Source organism: Cervus elaphus, chromosome 2 (genome assembly GCF_910594005.1).
Source record: "Cervus elaphus chromosome 2, mCerEla1.1, whole genome shotgun sequence".
Lineage (NCBI taxonomy): Eukaryota > Metazoa > Chordata > Mammalia > Artiodactyla > Cervidae > Cervus > Cervus elaphus.
In genome coordinates, this window is record NC_057816.1 from 34,582,552 (window position 1) to 34,597,849 (window position 15,298).

Genomic DNA, 15,298 nt, shown 5'->3' on the forward strand with positions numbered 1-15,298 from the left:
ATCTCAGGCACCCTGTAATTTCTTACAGAATCTTCCCTGAAATATTCACCCCGAACATATGGCACCTCTCTCTGACCCCCACTTTTCTTTTTCTTTGAATGAAAGTCAGAAGAGAATGGATTAGTCATACTCACCAACCCACAAACATTACCAATTATCATCATTGGCTCATCAAAGTCTCCTGCTTTATTTTATAAATTTCTGTATTTCCTTTTTTTCACACTGTCTTATGTTCATTTGTTTGCATGTGTTCATATAGTCATTTCTTCTGTAATGCTTGTTTTGTACCAGTGAATTTATTCCAATGCCAAGGATATAAAGAAAAAAATTGAGCATGGTTCAAACTTCACATCATGTGTAATTCCATCCAGGAGAAACAATAGGTGAGTGCAGAAAACTGCACCCTACTGATTAGAGACTGGTAGGAATACACACACACACACACACACACACACACACACACACACACACACACACTCACTCCTCAAATATCTATGAACAACTTCAAGTCACCACGTGTGTTATAAACCACATATATTCACAATTGTGTTAACAACTTTCTAACTTCAGATAGGCGTCATGCCATCAGCCCATAATAACTCATAAACTGCGACCTTTCCCACATTCAAGCCACTTGCACAAGAAAACTTCTGACCTCTTTGAAGGTAAAAGTAGGAGTATGTATGCACTGCCGTGCACACGCTTTTAACTTCAAGTTAAAAGCTTAAAACTGTGCATGCTTAATTGTGCTGCAGTTTTTATTAAGTTTCTTTTTCATGTCACCAACAAAACTTCATGTTCTCCCCAAAACCGTCTCACAAGTGTTGTATTTTTTTGTACAGCAAGATGATTTTAGGAAAGAATATGTTGTATTATGAAAAGCTGACTATTTTGTTGTTTGGGGAACATGCATATTTAATTTATGAAACCCATATTGTGTAATAAATGTCATTCTGCTTCCTTCTATCTGTCGTTATTCTGAGCACTATGCTTTCAGATCCTTATGGTTTCTAATTACTGCATACTACTCCTCCACATTTTATCCATTCTCCCACGGGTACCCAATATTTTCTATTATAAATGCCATTAAAATAAACAATCTTGACAAAAGAAACTTTACAGATTCACAAAAACTTTCTTTCACACATACCCAGAAGCAGAATTGCTAGGTGACATTGCTATGTGAGCAAACCATTACTTACCCTAGAGCACCAACTTGCTTTCAAGAACTCATATAATGGTCTACCGTCTCCACAACAAAGCATAAGCAGTTAACGACTCTACCTGAATTCATAGCATTCTAATTTTTGCCTGTTTATCATACACTCCCTTCTTTGCCATTTCTTCTTTGTCTTTGGATGCAGTTTCAGAGCAGTTGTGATCTTTCTGACTCAGCCCTACTCCTGAGACTCACTCTGTACCAGTAGACCTCCGGCTCTGCATTCCACATTCCTTTCTCCGCGGTCTATATCCATCCTCTGGTTACACTGATCTTACCACCACCTTCCTGTTTTCTCAATAAATATTCCACCAATTCTGCTGGGCCCAGGCTGCCTGTCTACTTGTTCAGTACAGACTGTCATATCTAATCCCCTCCTTTTATTCATTCATTCCCCTGTAAGTAAAATGTGGACGCTAGCTCACCTCCAAAGATTTACCTAGGCTTCTCTCACATATTATCTCTTCTATGAAGAATTCTTTAACTACTTCATCGAAAGTGAAAATAATTCCCTTCTTCCACAAATCTGTTACTTATTTTTCACCTCTTTGCTTTGTTAGTATTTTTTTTATATATCTCTTCTCCTAAGGGATTCCTGATCTACTTGAGGACAGGGCATTTGTCTTATCTTCATTTTCCCCTCATTTAGTAGGCTCTCGAAAACTCTTCCTTGAGTGATTGAATGTATGAGCAAAAAATGAATAAATCAAATGTTATTTTGTATCAAGTACCCTTAAGTAATCAAAGTTTGCAATGCCCAATATGTTAGTCACAATTTAAAACTCTTTATTAACATAGAACAAAAAATAAGATGAGATGATTTTTAATTAAAAAACCTATATCTTAAAACCGAATCACAAAGGAGATTGCTTGATTATTTGTTAGTTTACTTTTTTTTCTCTGAAAAGGATGTTTTATTAATTAGCCTCTCTAGTTCATATCCCTTTTCTAGAGTTATCATACTGTGTATCAGTAAAGCTGGAATCTGCTAAAATAAAATATAATTGATAATGAATTCAGCAGCCAATTCTCACATTATTCTCAGGTGAATTCCAGTTGACTCAATTGATCCTTTTTCTCAGAATCCCTTAGATGAATATTGTTAAATATTAAATAGGAGTTAGGAAGGATTATGGTTCTGCATTATTTGTGTAGGAACATATGCTACTCTAGGAGTGTGTGTGTGTGTGTGTGTGTGTGTGTATGAATGCAGAGCCTGGCCATCCCAATTCGCTCAAGACCACTCTAGTTTTAGCATCAGAAGTCCCATATCCCAGGACTCACTTTCAATTCTGGGCAAGTAAAGTTGGTCATCTTAGATATAAACCTGCTTCATTTACATGCAGTGTTTTAACCAGGCATTTAAGACTTTGTATGATCTAACATTGATTTTCTTTTCTGTCGTATTTTTAGCAAAGCTTCCTTCAGTCTACTTTCTAGAAAAAATAAACGAGAGCCTGCTCTTTACACGTGCACTGTTTTCCTTGCCTGCAGTGTTCCAAGTCTAAATCCCTCCTGTTTGTCAAGGGCTAGTTAAAATGTTCTTTCTTGCACCACATGTGCCTTTCTCTACCCACAGACTCTCCAGTATCAGAATAGGGCTTTTGATGCTGATGCATTTCTGCCTTGAATTACAATATCTTGATGGGTCTTAATGCTTTGTCCTAAACAAGGAATTGATGTTAACCAGATGATTACATGATGTAGTGCAGACTCTGCTCATGGTATGTAAATTAATCTTGTATACAACTCATTAAATGTCCATATTTCCTTGTAATCTTTCAATACCAATTATTCATTTTATTAACCAGTTTTGTTTTCCAGTATATAATGCATGACAAATCCTTTCAATGACCATAATTATTGGATTTGTGTTTTTTAAGTTCTTCTCTACAACTGAGGGAGAGAGGATGGTACAACGGAATGAGCATATGCACTGAAGCTATTCATACAGGAGTTTACGTTCTAGTTTTTCTTTTTATCATCTTGGATGAGTAATCTGAATTTATTAAGCTTCAGTTTCTCCGTATTTGAAATGGACACAAAATATCTTCCCTACGGACATATTATACAGCTTAAAAATAATGAATATCAAGTGTCAATAAACTTTTCAATAAAGAGATAAATAGGAAATATTTCTGACTTTTTGGACCATACTGCCTGGCAAACTACTCAACAAACACTGTAGTGTGAAAATAGCCATAGACAACAAGCAAATGAAGGAGGTGTCTGTGTTCCAATACAATTTGTGTCACAAACATTGTGAGACAGATTTAGCTGTTGGCTAGTTTGGCAATTCCTGATGTATATTAAGCACTAAATAAATGGGAACCAGTATTGCGATGAGCTAATCTTTTTTCCCTTCCTGAGCATTTTGATCTTGTGGTCTTAATCCAAGTTAAGCTCAAACTAATGCAGCATTTGCCAGCAAATGTAGTAGGTTTAGTTTCTGGATTTTCCACAATGTCTTCCATACAAGTAGTATAGGAAAATTATATGAGCCAATATACTAGTCTATTCCTGGTAGGGATAGAACACTGAAGATTCCAGTTTCAAGAATGTTAACTCCTGATTCCCCATTTTCCTATTCAACTATAGTCACCAATGCCCCCAATATTACAACTTCTATCTTGTGGTTTTTTTGTTTAGTTGCTAAGACATATCTGATTCTTCCTGCAGCCCTATAGACCTTAGCTCACTAAGCTCCTCTGTCCATGGGATTTCCCAAGCAATAATACTAGAGTGGGTTGCCATTTCCTTCTCCAGGAAATCTTCCTGATTCAGGGATCGAACCCACATCTCTTGCATTAGGAAGTGGATTCTTTACCACTGAGCCAGTGCAGGATATATAAGAGATGTATATTTGTTCCCTGGGTCAGGAAGATCCCCTGAAGGAGAGCATGGCAATACATTCCAGTATTCTCCCCTGGAGAAACCCATGGACAGAGGGGCCTGGTAGGCTCTAGCTCACGGAGTTGCAAAGAGTAGGACATGACTAAAGCTACGCACACACACATTACCCAGTACCTAAAATCATCATGGTCTAGTCACGGAGCATGTTATAAGCTCTGAGAGGGCCTGGGATTAACCAGTTACCATAAATTCAGTGCCCTGGTATGAAACCAGGATACTCAAGTTCTCTCAAGATAACATTTCTCCCAAATATGTTCATTTTTCCAAATTTGATGTTTTAATTTCCTTAATAGCTGTGTAGATTGTCAGGGAAATTTACTGATCTCTATAATCCAGATGATCTCACTTTTGGCTATAAGTTAGAATCATTTGAAAAAAGTATGAAAAGGGAATTTTTCTTGCATGTGTGCTAAGTCACTTCAGTCATGTCCAACTCTTAGACACCAGGAATCTCAGCCCCCCAGGTTCCTCTGGTTACCCCACCAGGTAACTCCAGGTAAGAATACTGGAGTGGGCTGCCATGCCCTCCCCCAGGGGTCTCCCTGACCCAGGGGTCGAATCCACATCTCTTAGGTCTTCTGCACTGGCAGGTGGATTCTTTACCAGTAGCGCCACCTGGGAAACCCTAAAAGTGAAAGTGAAAGTTTCTCAGTTGTGTCTGACTCTTTCAACCCCATGGACCGTATAGCCCAAGGAGTTCTCCAGGCCAGAATACTGGAGTGGGGAGCCTTTCTTTTCTCCAGGGGATCTTCCCAACCCAGGGATCAAACCCAGGTCTCCCACATTGCAGGCAGATTCTTTACCAGCTGAGCCACAATGGAAACCCAAGAACACTGGAGTGGGTAGCCTATCTCTTCTCCAGAGGATCTTCCTGACCCAGGAATTGAACTGGGGTCTCCTGCATTGCAGGCGGATTTTTTACCAACTGAGCTAAAGGGAAACCCCTAGAGCAGCTAAAAAAACAATGGCTGTAAAAATATAAATTAGACTTTAGCAAAATGTAAAACTTCTCTCAATAAACAATATGATAAAGAAAATAAATTCTCAAGACACAGATGGAGAGAAAAGTTTCCATAAAACATATATCTGACAAAGGACTGGTATCTTGGATCTGTAAAAACAAGCAAATGACAACAAAAGTCTTCAACTTAATAGTAAGTAGATAAGAACTCAATGTAAGTGGCTGGATAAGTTAAAAGCCACAAAAGAAGATATATAAATGGTCAGTAAGTGTATGAAAAAGTGGTTGCTATTACTTATCAGTACAATGGGATACCAATGTACATGCACCAGAATGACTAATTAAAAAGACTGATCACCAAACTTATTGTGCTAATCACATCATGATGGATGTAAATCAAAGAATTCAGTGCTGCATGTTGATTTTATCTACAAAATACTGGAAGAAAAAGAAATAAAGTTAAGAAAGCATTTTTTTTTTCTCTTTAGGAAAAAAAAAAAGATGTCATCAAATGCTGGTGAGGTTGTGGAACAAACTAGGATTCTCTTGTAAATTGTTGGTGGGAATGCAAAAAATGGTGCAATCTTCTAGAAAAAAAAGTTTAGGCAATTTCTTGTAAAATGGCACTAACCTTACCCTAAGGCCTAGTGATTCTCCTCCTACAAAAGGAAAACATATGGTCACAAAAGGACTTGTGAAAGAATGCCCATAGTAGGTTTACTTATAATAATTAAAAACTGAAAGCAGCCAAAGTGCCCATTGAAAGAAAATGGATAATAAACAAAATGCAGTATGTTTATATAATACTGCATTACAACTCAACAGTAAGAAAAAATATACTATTAGAGGCATTAGCCTAGATAAACCTCTAAAGTGTTATGCAAAGTGAACAATGCCTTACACAAGAGAATACATAGCAAATGATTCCATTTGTGTGAAATTCTCAAAAAGCTGATAATCTGTGGTGACAAAAAAAAATTCAGAATAATGATGGCCTCTGGGGAGTGGCAGCAAGGAACTGACTGGGATAGGGCATGAGGAAACTTTCTGGAGTGACAAAAATATTCTATACCTTGACAGAAGCTTGGGTTACAGTGGTTCCTGCATTTACTAAAACGCAGCAAATGGACTAAGGTATGTGCATTTCATTGTACGTAAATTTTATAACAGAAGACAAAAGTTGTAAACATTATTGTATTGTTGTTAACGACATGCAAGCTGACATACGCAGTGTGCAAAGATCTGCAATCTACTTCAAAATGTACCAACAGAATGCATTACTAGATGATATTCAGGTAGATATTTGATAAAGCAAATCTAGAAAACTTTTAAATATAGAATCCAAATGAAAAATATACAGATGTTCAGTGTAAACTCCTTTCAATTTTTATACATACCGCTTTTTATAATATAATGATTCTACCCTGAGATTGTGACTTAATTGGTTTGGGAGTAGGATCTAGACATTGGTTTGGTTTTGTTTCCTTTTGTTTTGAGAAAGCTTTCCAGATTAATCTAATGAATAGTAGACTCAGAAACAACTGCACCAACATTTTTCAAATCCACCCCAGGGAATATGGACCATTTCCTGCATATATTCACTCAGAGATTAGATTTCTTCTCTAAATTTGACAAACTTTTTGCAAACACAAGTCTGCCACCCTGCTGACTTGAATCTTACCATCGCATGTGGACCCTCTCACACTGCCTCACACACAGCATCACCACCTTTGCTTCCTGACTCAAGCCCAGAGCAACCAAGCCCACAGATTCCTCCGTAGGGACCATCACTGAAATGCTCCCCACTGCCTTTATTTTCTATCCCATCATAGTCTTTTCTCTTGCTTGTTTCACTGACATTTCAGTATGCCTGAGATTTCTGCTTCAGTTATAGAAGACAAAATTAAGACATCAGATCATAAAAGTAGATAAGACTATACTACTGGTAACGTCTTACTAGACTCAAAGAAAGTTCCTGTTTTATCTGATGAAAGATCACCTTTCCTTATCACCATCAAGACAGGTGTTGGTTAAATGTTATATATACATATATATGTATACACACACACACACACACACATATATATATGTGATTCCAGATACATGGAAGCATGTTTCATTATGTGGCATGGAAGCAAAAATTCCTCAACTAGCTGTTTGTGGAAAAAGGCAGAGTAATAATTCTCTATTCAAAGACAGACAAAAGAAGGGCATGTATTTATCAGAAAGATAGAAGCACTGCTGTGCTAATTGCCCTCTCCTCTCAAACCTGACTGAGAGCTCTACCTACCTTTGATTTTCTATTGTCAACACAGCCCTAGCAGCTGGGAGGTTCTTAGTAATTGAGACAAATGTGAAAGTAATTCACCAGAAATTCCTGAGTTCCTGCAACATGATTAAGTCATATGCATCTGTGTGCCTGTCCAAGATTAATTCACATAGTCAGTTGGTATGATAGCTATTTGGGCTTCCCTGATAGCTCGGTTGATAAAGAGTCCACCTGCAATGCAGGTGACCCCAGTTCAATTCCTGGGTCAGGAAGATCTGCTGGAGAAGGGATAGGCTACCCACTCCAGTATTCTGGCCTAGAGAATTCCATGGACTGCATAGTTCATGGGGCTGCAAAGAGTTGGACACAATTGAGCAACTTTCACTATGATAGTTATTAATATCACTTTTTACAACTAAGAAAACTGGGGCGTATAGAGGTAAAATAGCTTACCAACCCAGAAAGTAGCAAAGTTGGTATTCTAGCCCAGATCTTCCTCTAAAGACCACGTTCTTCCCATGCCATCGTTCTCGTTTCCACAGAGCTCAACAGAAACAAGAAACCAGACCCATTCTCTCCAGTATCAATGAGGCTTCCTTCTCCTCCCTCAAAAGCTTGACCAGGGTTCATTACCAGCATCACAGAGTACATAATGTCTCCAATACAATTCTTCCTCTCTTTTATTTGTCTGCCAAGCAAAGCCCAGACACTCCCCTTCGCCTTCTTCTTTAAATCATCAGAGGATTCTGATATTTGAGTGGAAGGTATCTGTCACAGGTGTTGCTCATCATTTTCCTTTGCAAAAAGATCTGTGCAAGGAGCACTGCTGGGTTGTATAAATCACACACCTACTATAGCTGCCACTTTCGGTCTGATGAGGGAGAGAGAAATAAACTGCTGGCAAACAATCAGAACTGATGGCTTTTTTTCTCTGACATGTCATCCTGCTTGTGCTGCCAACTGTCATGGCATCATTTATCTTTGTTACCAGCACCCTGGGTTAAGCAAGAATTAGGTACCGCAAAGGGACTTTGCAGGGTGAATTACTTCAGAAGGCTGTAAACACTTTCTTGAGACCATTTATGTATTTTACTGTGATGCTTGCAGGTTCTCTTATCCAATCCTGTTGTGATAGGAGTCGGGGGTCCCACAAAAGCTTGCAGCTTTCCTAGAAGTTGGTGTATAGCAGCAGCAAAGTTTGCAAAAACATGTAGTGACTAGTAGCCTAGTCGAATTTTTGCATATATGAAAAGTCAAGTCATAACATTGCGGGGGGGGGAAGCGGGAGAGATGCACAGAGCTCTTGCTCACAATCTTTTCTCTTCTTCCTCCCCCTCCTCCTGCTCCCTCCTCCCTCCCTCTCTCTCTGTCTTCCTCCTTCAAGTAAGAGGAGGGGATTCTGGTGGAAAGGACCACAGTTATAGAGTAGAGGCTTGGGATTTGTAATCTTCATCTGATGTGATTGGTAAAGTCTTATGTTGGGTTCTTCCAATAGCCAACCTTGAACCTAGATATTTATTTAAGAAGTGACCCCAAGCCAGAGAAGCTAGACAGAGAAGGAAAGGGAAGCCACAAAAATCCATTAATAAGCAGGTTATTTTAGGAGGTTGGGATTAACACATGCACACTGCTATATATAAAAGAGATAACCAACAAGGATCACAGTACATACTGCTTAACATGTACACATTAACATGTACATGTATTAACATGTTTACACTGCTATATATAAAAGAGATAACCAATAAGTATAGCACAAGGAACTATACTATTTTGCAATAACCTATAAGGGAAAAGAATCTAAAATTCTGTGCTTGTGTGTATATGTGTGTGTATATATATATACACACACACTTACATTTTATATATATATATATATATATATATATATACACACATATATATATATAAATATATCTGAATCGCTGTGTTGTGCACCTGAAACTAACACAACATTATAAATCAGCCTCAGGTACACTTCAACAACAACAACAAAAATTAAGCAGGTTATCACTGTGGGGAGTGTGTTAGTCACTCAGTCAAGTCTGACTCTTTGTGACCCCATGGAGTGTAGCCTGCCAAGCTCCTCTGTCCATGGGATTCTCCAGGCAAGAATACTGGAGTGGGTAGCCATTCCTTTCTCCAGGGGATCTTCCCGACTCAGGGATTGGACGCAGGTCTGCTGCATTGCAGGCAGATTCTTCCCTGTCTGAGCCACCAGGGAAGGCCTTGCTGAGGGAAACTGGGGCTCATTCACACTGGGGACTTCTCGTGGAAAGCAGAGCACCCTCCAGAGTGGTTCCACCTGAAGAACAAGGAAGCTGGCTGTTTGCCCACCGACCCCTGTTCATCTGGGCTGAGACCTACACCAAGGGGCCTGCTAATAGCCTCAGGTTCCCTTGTAAGCAGGCAGAGTATGCGCCTGGGGCCATAGAAAGCCCTTAGGGAAAGAGGTGCAGTGCCTGCAGGAAGAAGTTTTCATCACACGTAACAAAAGTGAGGGCTGGGGATGTATGGGCATGCCACCAGCAGTGCCTGCTGCAGGTAAATACCACTCTGGGGGGGACAAAATTGGTGGCAAAGAAAAACTTCAAAGTAAAGAAAGCCGGATAGTGCATACTTAATTATTTTCTTTGATGAGATATGCAGGTTTTCAATAGCTTCTCTAAAGCCATTGTAAATTATTATACATAGGGCAGAAAAGAAACCTGCAAGTATTTGTTTATTCAGAGTTTGTTTCCTATTTATAAAGAAAAGGTGATCATTAGGCATAAGCATGTTTTGGCCAAAAAACAAAAAGGAAAGAAAATCCTGTCAAATCAATTGTATTACAAATCGTATTTCACTGCCAAAGGTATTAAACTTTCTATAAGGAAAACTGTTTTACTGTAACATTATTTTGATTTCCTCTACAATGTATTTCTCATTCACATCTGTATGGACAAGAAGAAATAATCAGTTGGGATTTTCTGTTTGTAAAATAATTACGGTCCCAAGTTTCTGATTAAATTTTTAATATTTTTCATAGCCCTCCAAAGACTTCCCTTTACTCATCAATTTTAATTTTTTAAGTCAATAATTTTCTTAGATGAAGACACTGAAGAGTTATTAAGTATGTGCTTTACACAAAGCTATTGGATATAGCAATCAGGATTCAGAAATGTCTCTAGAAAAAGAAAATCAAACTGAAACACAAGATTTAATTTATTGAGGATAATTGTATCATCTTGCATTTAGGCTGTAAAATATTAATAGCATTGGTACAAGGTAGAAGGCAACAAGATGTATGAAACATGTTGAAGGATTATAGGATATATATTCGATAGGGATTTATGGTCGGTCTTAAGGGGAAGACAGAATGAAACTGGAGTCAAAGTTGCTCCCCAAATTTATTCCTTGAGCAACTGGATAAATACTGTTTATAATTATTAAGAAATATCATAAGAAATAGACTAAGACTTTAATTGGTTACATAGAAATCCTAGAATTAGATCGTGAATATCTATCATCAGAAACAAAACTGAGTTTTCATTGTTTTATGAAATCTTTGAGCATATTAATATTTTATAAAAACTGTTACTAAACTTACTTAATCTTCATTAGAAGGAGCTACTTTCACAGTTTTTAGCAAGTCAAGACCTGATCTAATCACGATTTCCTTTCCACGCATCCTTCCCCACTCCAAGTTAGAATTACTGTCTTCCTCTGTCACAGGACAGTCTCTGTTTCTGCTCTACTCTAATACTTTACATAGCCTTCCTCACTTCAAAGACATCAAAGCTGATTGTTTCTCCTCCAGTTAATGTCATGACTAAGGTCTTAGACCCTGGAGCCAGGCTCCTTGTATTTGAATCCCAGGCACTAAGTGGGTGACAGAGGATGAGATGGTTGGATGGCATTACTTACTCAACGGACATGAGTTTAGACCAACTCAGGGAGATAGTGAAGGGCAGGGTAGCTTTGCATGCTGCAGTTCACGGGGTCGCAAAGAGTCGGACAAGACTTAGTGACTGAACAACAACAACTAATTGTCAGAGTAACCTTCTATAGGTCAGCTCATCTTTCAGAGTCTAAATTTCTATATCTATCAAATAAGAATGCTTCACAATTTGATGTCATGGGATGGACGATTGGATTAGTGAGTAATAAATTTTAAATAAATAGAATAAAGTCATCTGTTACTATCATTAGCCCTCAGTGGACACACACTTTGTAATCACTGTCCCTCACAATGCTTAGAAAAGTGTTTCATATTTCATAACATTTAATGCATGATTATTTAATGGATTTTATTTTGTTAATTTTTCCTGTTTCTTCTCAAATACAAATGGCTGGAGATTTTAAAGAACTCAAACTGAGTTCCTCTTCAAAGGCCCAGCTAACGTTGGAGTTGACAATAGAAAGACTCAGCTCCAGGTCAGCAGGCTCTGTAATGCACTCAAGTGGTTAAGTACTGCGGGCAAAGCTGGGCCTCAATGAACCAAAATGTCCCTGATATCATGACCAGTGATAGGTCTTTATTTGAAGGTAGCCTTGTCAATAAACTCTGATATATCCTTTTAAAGGCTTATTAATTAATCATTATAGATAAAAAGTGAAAACATTTTTGTGATAGAATCATTTCAGAGGGATAATCCAAAGATCAGCTGGTAAGCAAAATACATCAAATGAAATAGTCCTGGTCAGTATGCATTATTAGCAGTAAAGTGACAATTTCAAAGCACATACTTCCTCTGCTGGGTCTAATAGAGGAATAGAATGACAAAGAAGAGCCAGGATTATCCAGATCCATTAAAGAAACACAAAGCAATAAATGCCCACCTTTTTCCAAGAAGTCTTCATCCACATATTGTTGCTACACTATAAATTGATTGATTAACCAATTTTAAACATCAAGTCATTCAGCTTGAGCTGCTGAAGACAAGATTGGTGGTAAGATTTTATTTATTTATTTTGTTAAGAAGCATTCTTGACTTACAACACTGTTAGTTCCAGGTACACACCAAAGTGACTTGATATTTCTATCCATTACAAAACGATCACCACATGGCATGCCTTTTTTCGTGCTTTGTTGCATCTCTATGTCTGGTTCCTTCACTAGATTTTACATACATTATCTTTTTTATTAGTGTACCACTCTAGAACCTAGCACAGTGATCTGCTGGGTTCTGGAGGGTTAGATTTTCAATGTTTGTTGAACTGAATAGCAAGTTACAGCTTAGACAATCTGACACAGTAGAAAGAAAATGGGCTTTGAAATCAGTCAGATGTGAGTCGAAGTCATGTCATGGATGTTTACTAATTATATACTAATCAAACTGCTAACTCAACCTCAGTCTCAATTCCCTCATCTACACCCTGGGACTGATACTGCTTCGTATGAAGGGGACCAATCAGATCACAAGTTCAGTGGGATGACTTCTGAGGTAAGTAGAAATGGGCCCAGGAACATGAACATGAAGACTGTAAGGAGCAAGAGTCATAAAGAGAGCATAGAAACTATTGGGCAAGATCCTAAAGACCCCTGTGTTTACACTCCCATCACCTGTGCCTCTGATCTACAAGGGTGCGCCAGCTCACATAAGGAACCTAAAGTGGGGCAGATTCAAAGCTTTTTAGGTAAAATGAGATAATAGCTAACTCTCCAACACTGAAAGGATACGCAAATCTGTGCCCGGACTCCTCTGGCTCCTTTTCTTCCCTTTACTCTGTGAAACAAAGCTATTCCACTTTACATCCTCTGTAATATATTTTATAAGACCATGCCAAGGAAGCTTATTCTATTTTACACATGGAAGGGCAACAGAGAAGAGTTATCACGGTATGAGGGATGAGGTGTGCCTCCAGGAGCATTAGACCTAGCCGTCAGTGTACACCAATACACGTCTGATACCTGAAATTAATCCTGTAGCAGTGGAAAAGCTTAGTCATGCAGGCTGCACATCTTGCTGAAAGCAAAATCAACAAACTCAAAACACGTGCAGGAGGGTGCCTTTGAAGCTTAAAGATTATTTTCTCTGTTTGCCATACCAAAGCCATAATAATCGTCACGCTCATTTTTTGCATTAAAAGGACCATCATATTTTCCCTCATTTCTATGGTTTAATTAAATATCAATTATAGATCTTCGATAGAGTTACATCTCGATAAACCCATGGTAAACTGGAAATGCCATACATCAAAAATGCATTTAATGCAATCAGCCTACCAAACATCATGGTTTAGCCTTGCATACCTCAGATGTGGTCATAATACATCCATTAGCCTTGTAGTTGTTCTGTCGCTAAATCATGTCTGACTCTTTGCAAGACTTAGCCTATATTAGCCTACAGGTGAGAAAAATCATCTAATACAGTTTGTTTTATAATAAAGTGTTGAATGTTTGGTGTAATTTATTGAATTCGGTACTAGAGCTGAAAAGGAGAATAGTTGTGTGGGTACACAATGGTTGTGAATGTATTGGTCATTTACCCTCATGATCAGGTGGTTAGCTGGGAGCTGAGCCTTGCTGCCACTGTCCAGAATGACAGGAGAGTATCATATTGCAGACTGCTAGCCTAGGAAAAGATTAACATTCACAACGTATAGTTTCTATTGAATGCATAACACTTTCACACTTTTACGAAGTCAAATGTTATAAGCTGAACCACTGACAGTCAGGGAGAGTCTGCATATCTATTTTGACAATATATCATACTACGAATAGTTTAAGAAACGAGTCATGGAAGCAAAAACCTGAGTTCAAATCCTTGTTCTTACCCTAAGATAAAGGGCAAGTTACTTAACCCAGCAAGTCTTTAGGTTCCTAACCTGTATGCACGCATGCGTGCTCAGTCGCGTCTGTTGCGTATGTCTCTGCAACTCAATGAACTGTAGCCTGCCAGGCTTCTCAGTCCATGGGATTCTCCAGGATCTCAAAGGCGATCCTACCGACCCAGGGACTAAGCAAGTGTCTCCTCCACTGCAGGCAGATTCTGTACTGCTGAGCTATCGGGGAAGACCCAGCCCAACTATCTGTATAACACTATATTAATATATATCTTTTGGGGACTATTGTGAGGATAAATTTAGATAATATATGTAAAAAGTAGTTAGTGTGGGGCTTATATAATAGTTATTTTTATTTAATTGTTATATATTCTATGCATATCTATACATATGTGGGTATATATGTGTACTAGGCAATCATTCATTAAACTTTAAGGTTCATATTATAATATTCAGTTCAGTTCAGTTCAGTTGGTCAGTTGTGTTCGACTCTTTGCGACCCCATGAACCACAGCAGGCCAGGCCTCCCTGTCCTTCACCAGCTCCTGGAGTTTACTCAAACTCACGCCCATCGAGTTGGTGATGCCATCCAGCCATCTCATCCTCTGTCGTCCCCTTCTCCTCCCGCCCCCAACCCCTCCCAGGATCAGGGTCTTTTCCAATGAGTCAACTCTTCACATCAGGTGGCCAAAGTATTGGAGTTTCAGCTTCAACATCAGTCCTTCCAATGAACACACAGGACTGATCTCCTTTAGGATGGACTGGTTGGATCTCCTTGCAGTCCAAGGGACTCTCAAGAGTCTTCTCCAGCACCACAGTTCAAAAGCATCAATTCTTCAGCTCTCAGCTTTCTTCACAGTCCAACTCTCACATCCATACATGACCACTGGAAAAACCATAGCCTTCACTAGATGGACCTTTGTTGGCAAAGTAATGTCTCTGCTTTTTAATATGCTATCTAGGTTGGTCATAACTTTCCTTCAGTCTACAGGGCTACTATCAGATACTCAAACCTGTGAGTTTTGGATGCACAGATACCAATGAGCCACCGTCTCTTTGACATAGCATGCATCCTCGCCTTCTCTTCCCTTTCCCCGAGGTTCTAGCAGCCTGACTAAACTCATCAATTCCTCCTCTCAGAACTACGTCAGATATTACCCCTACCATG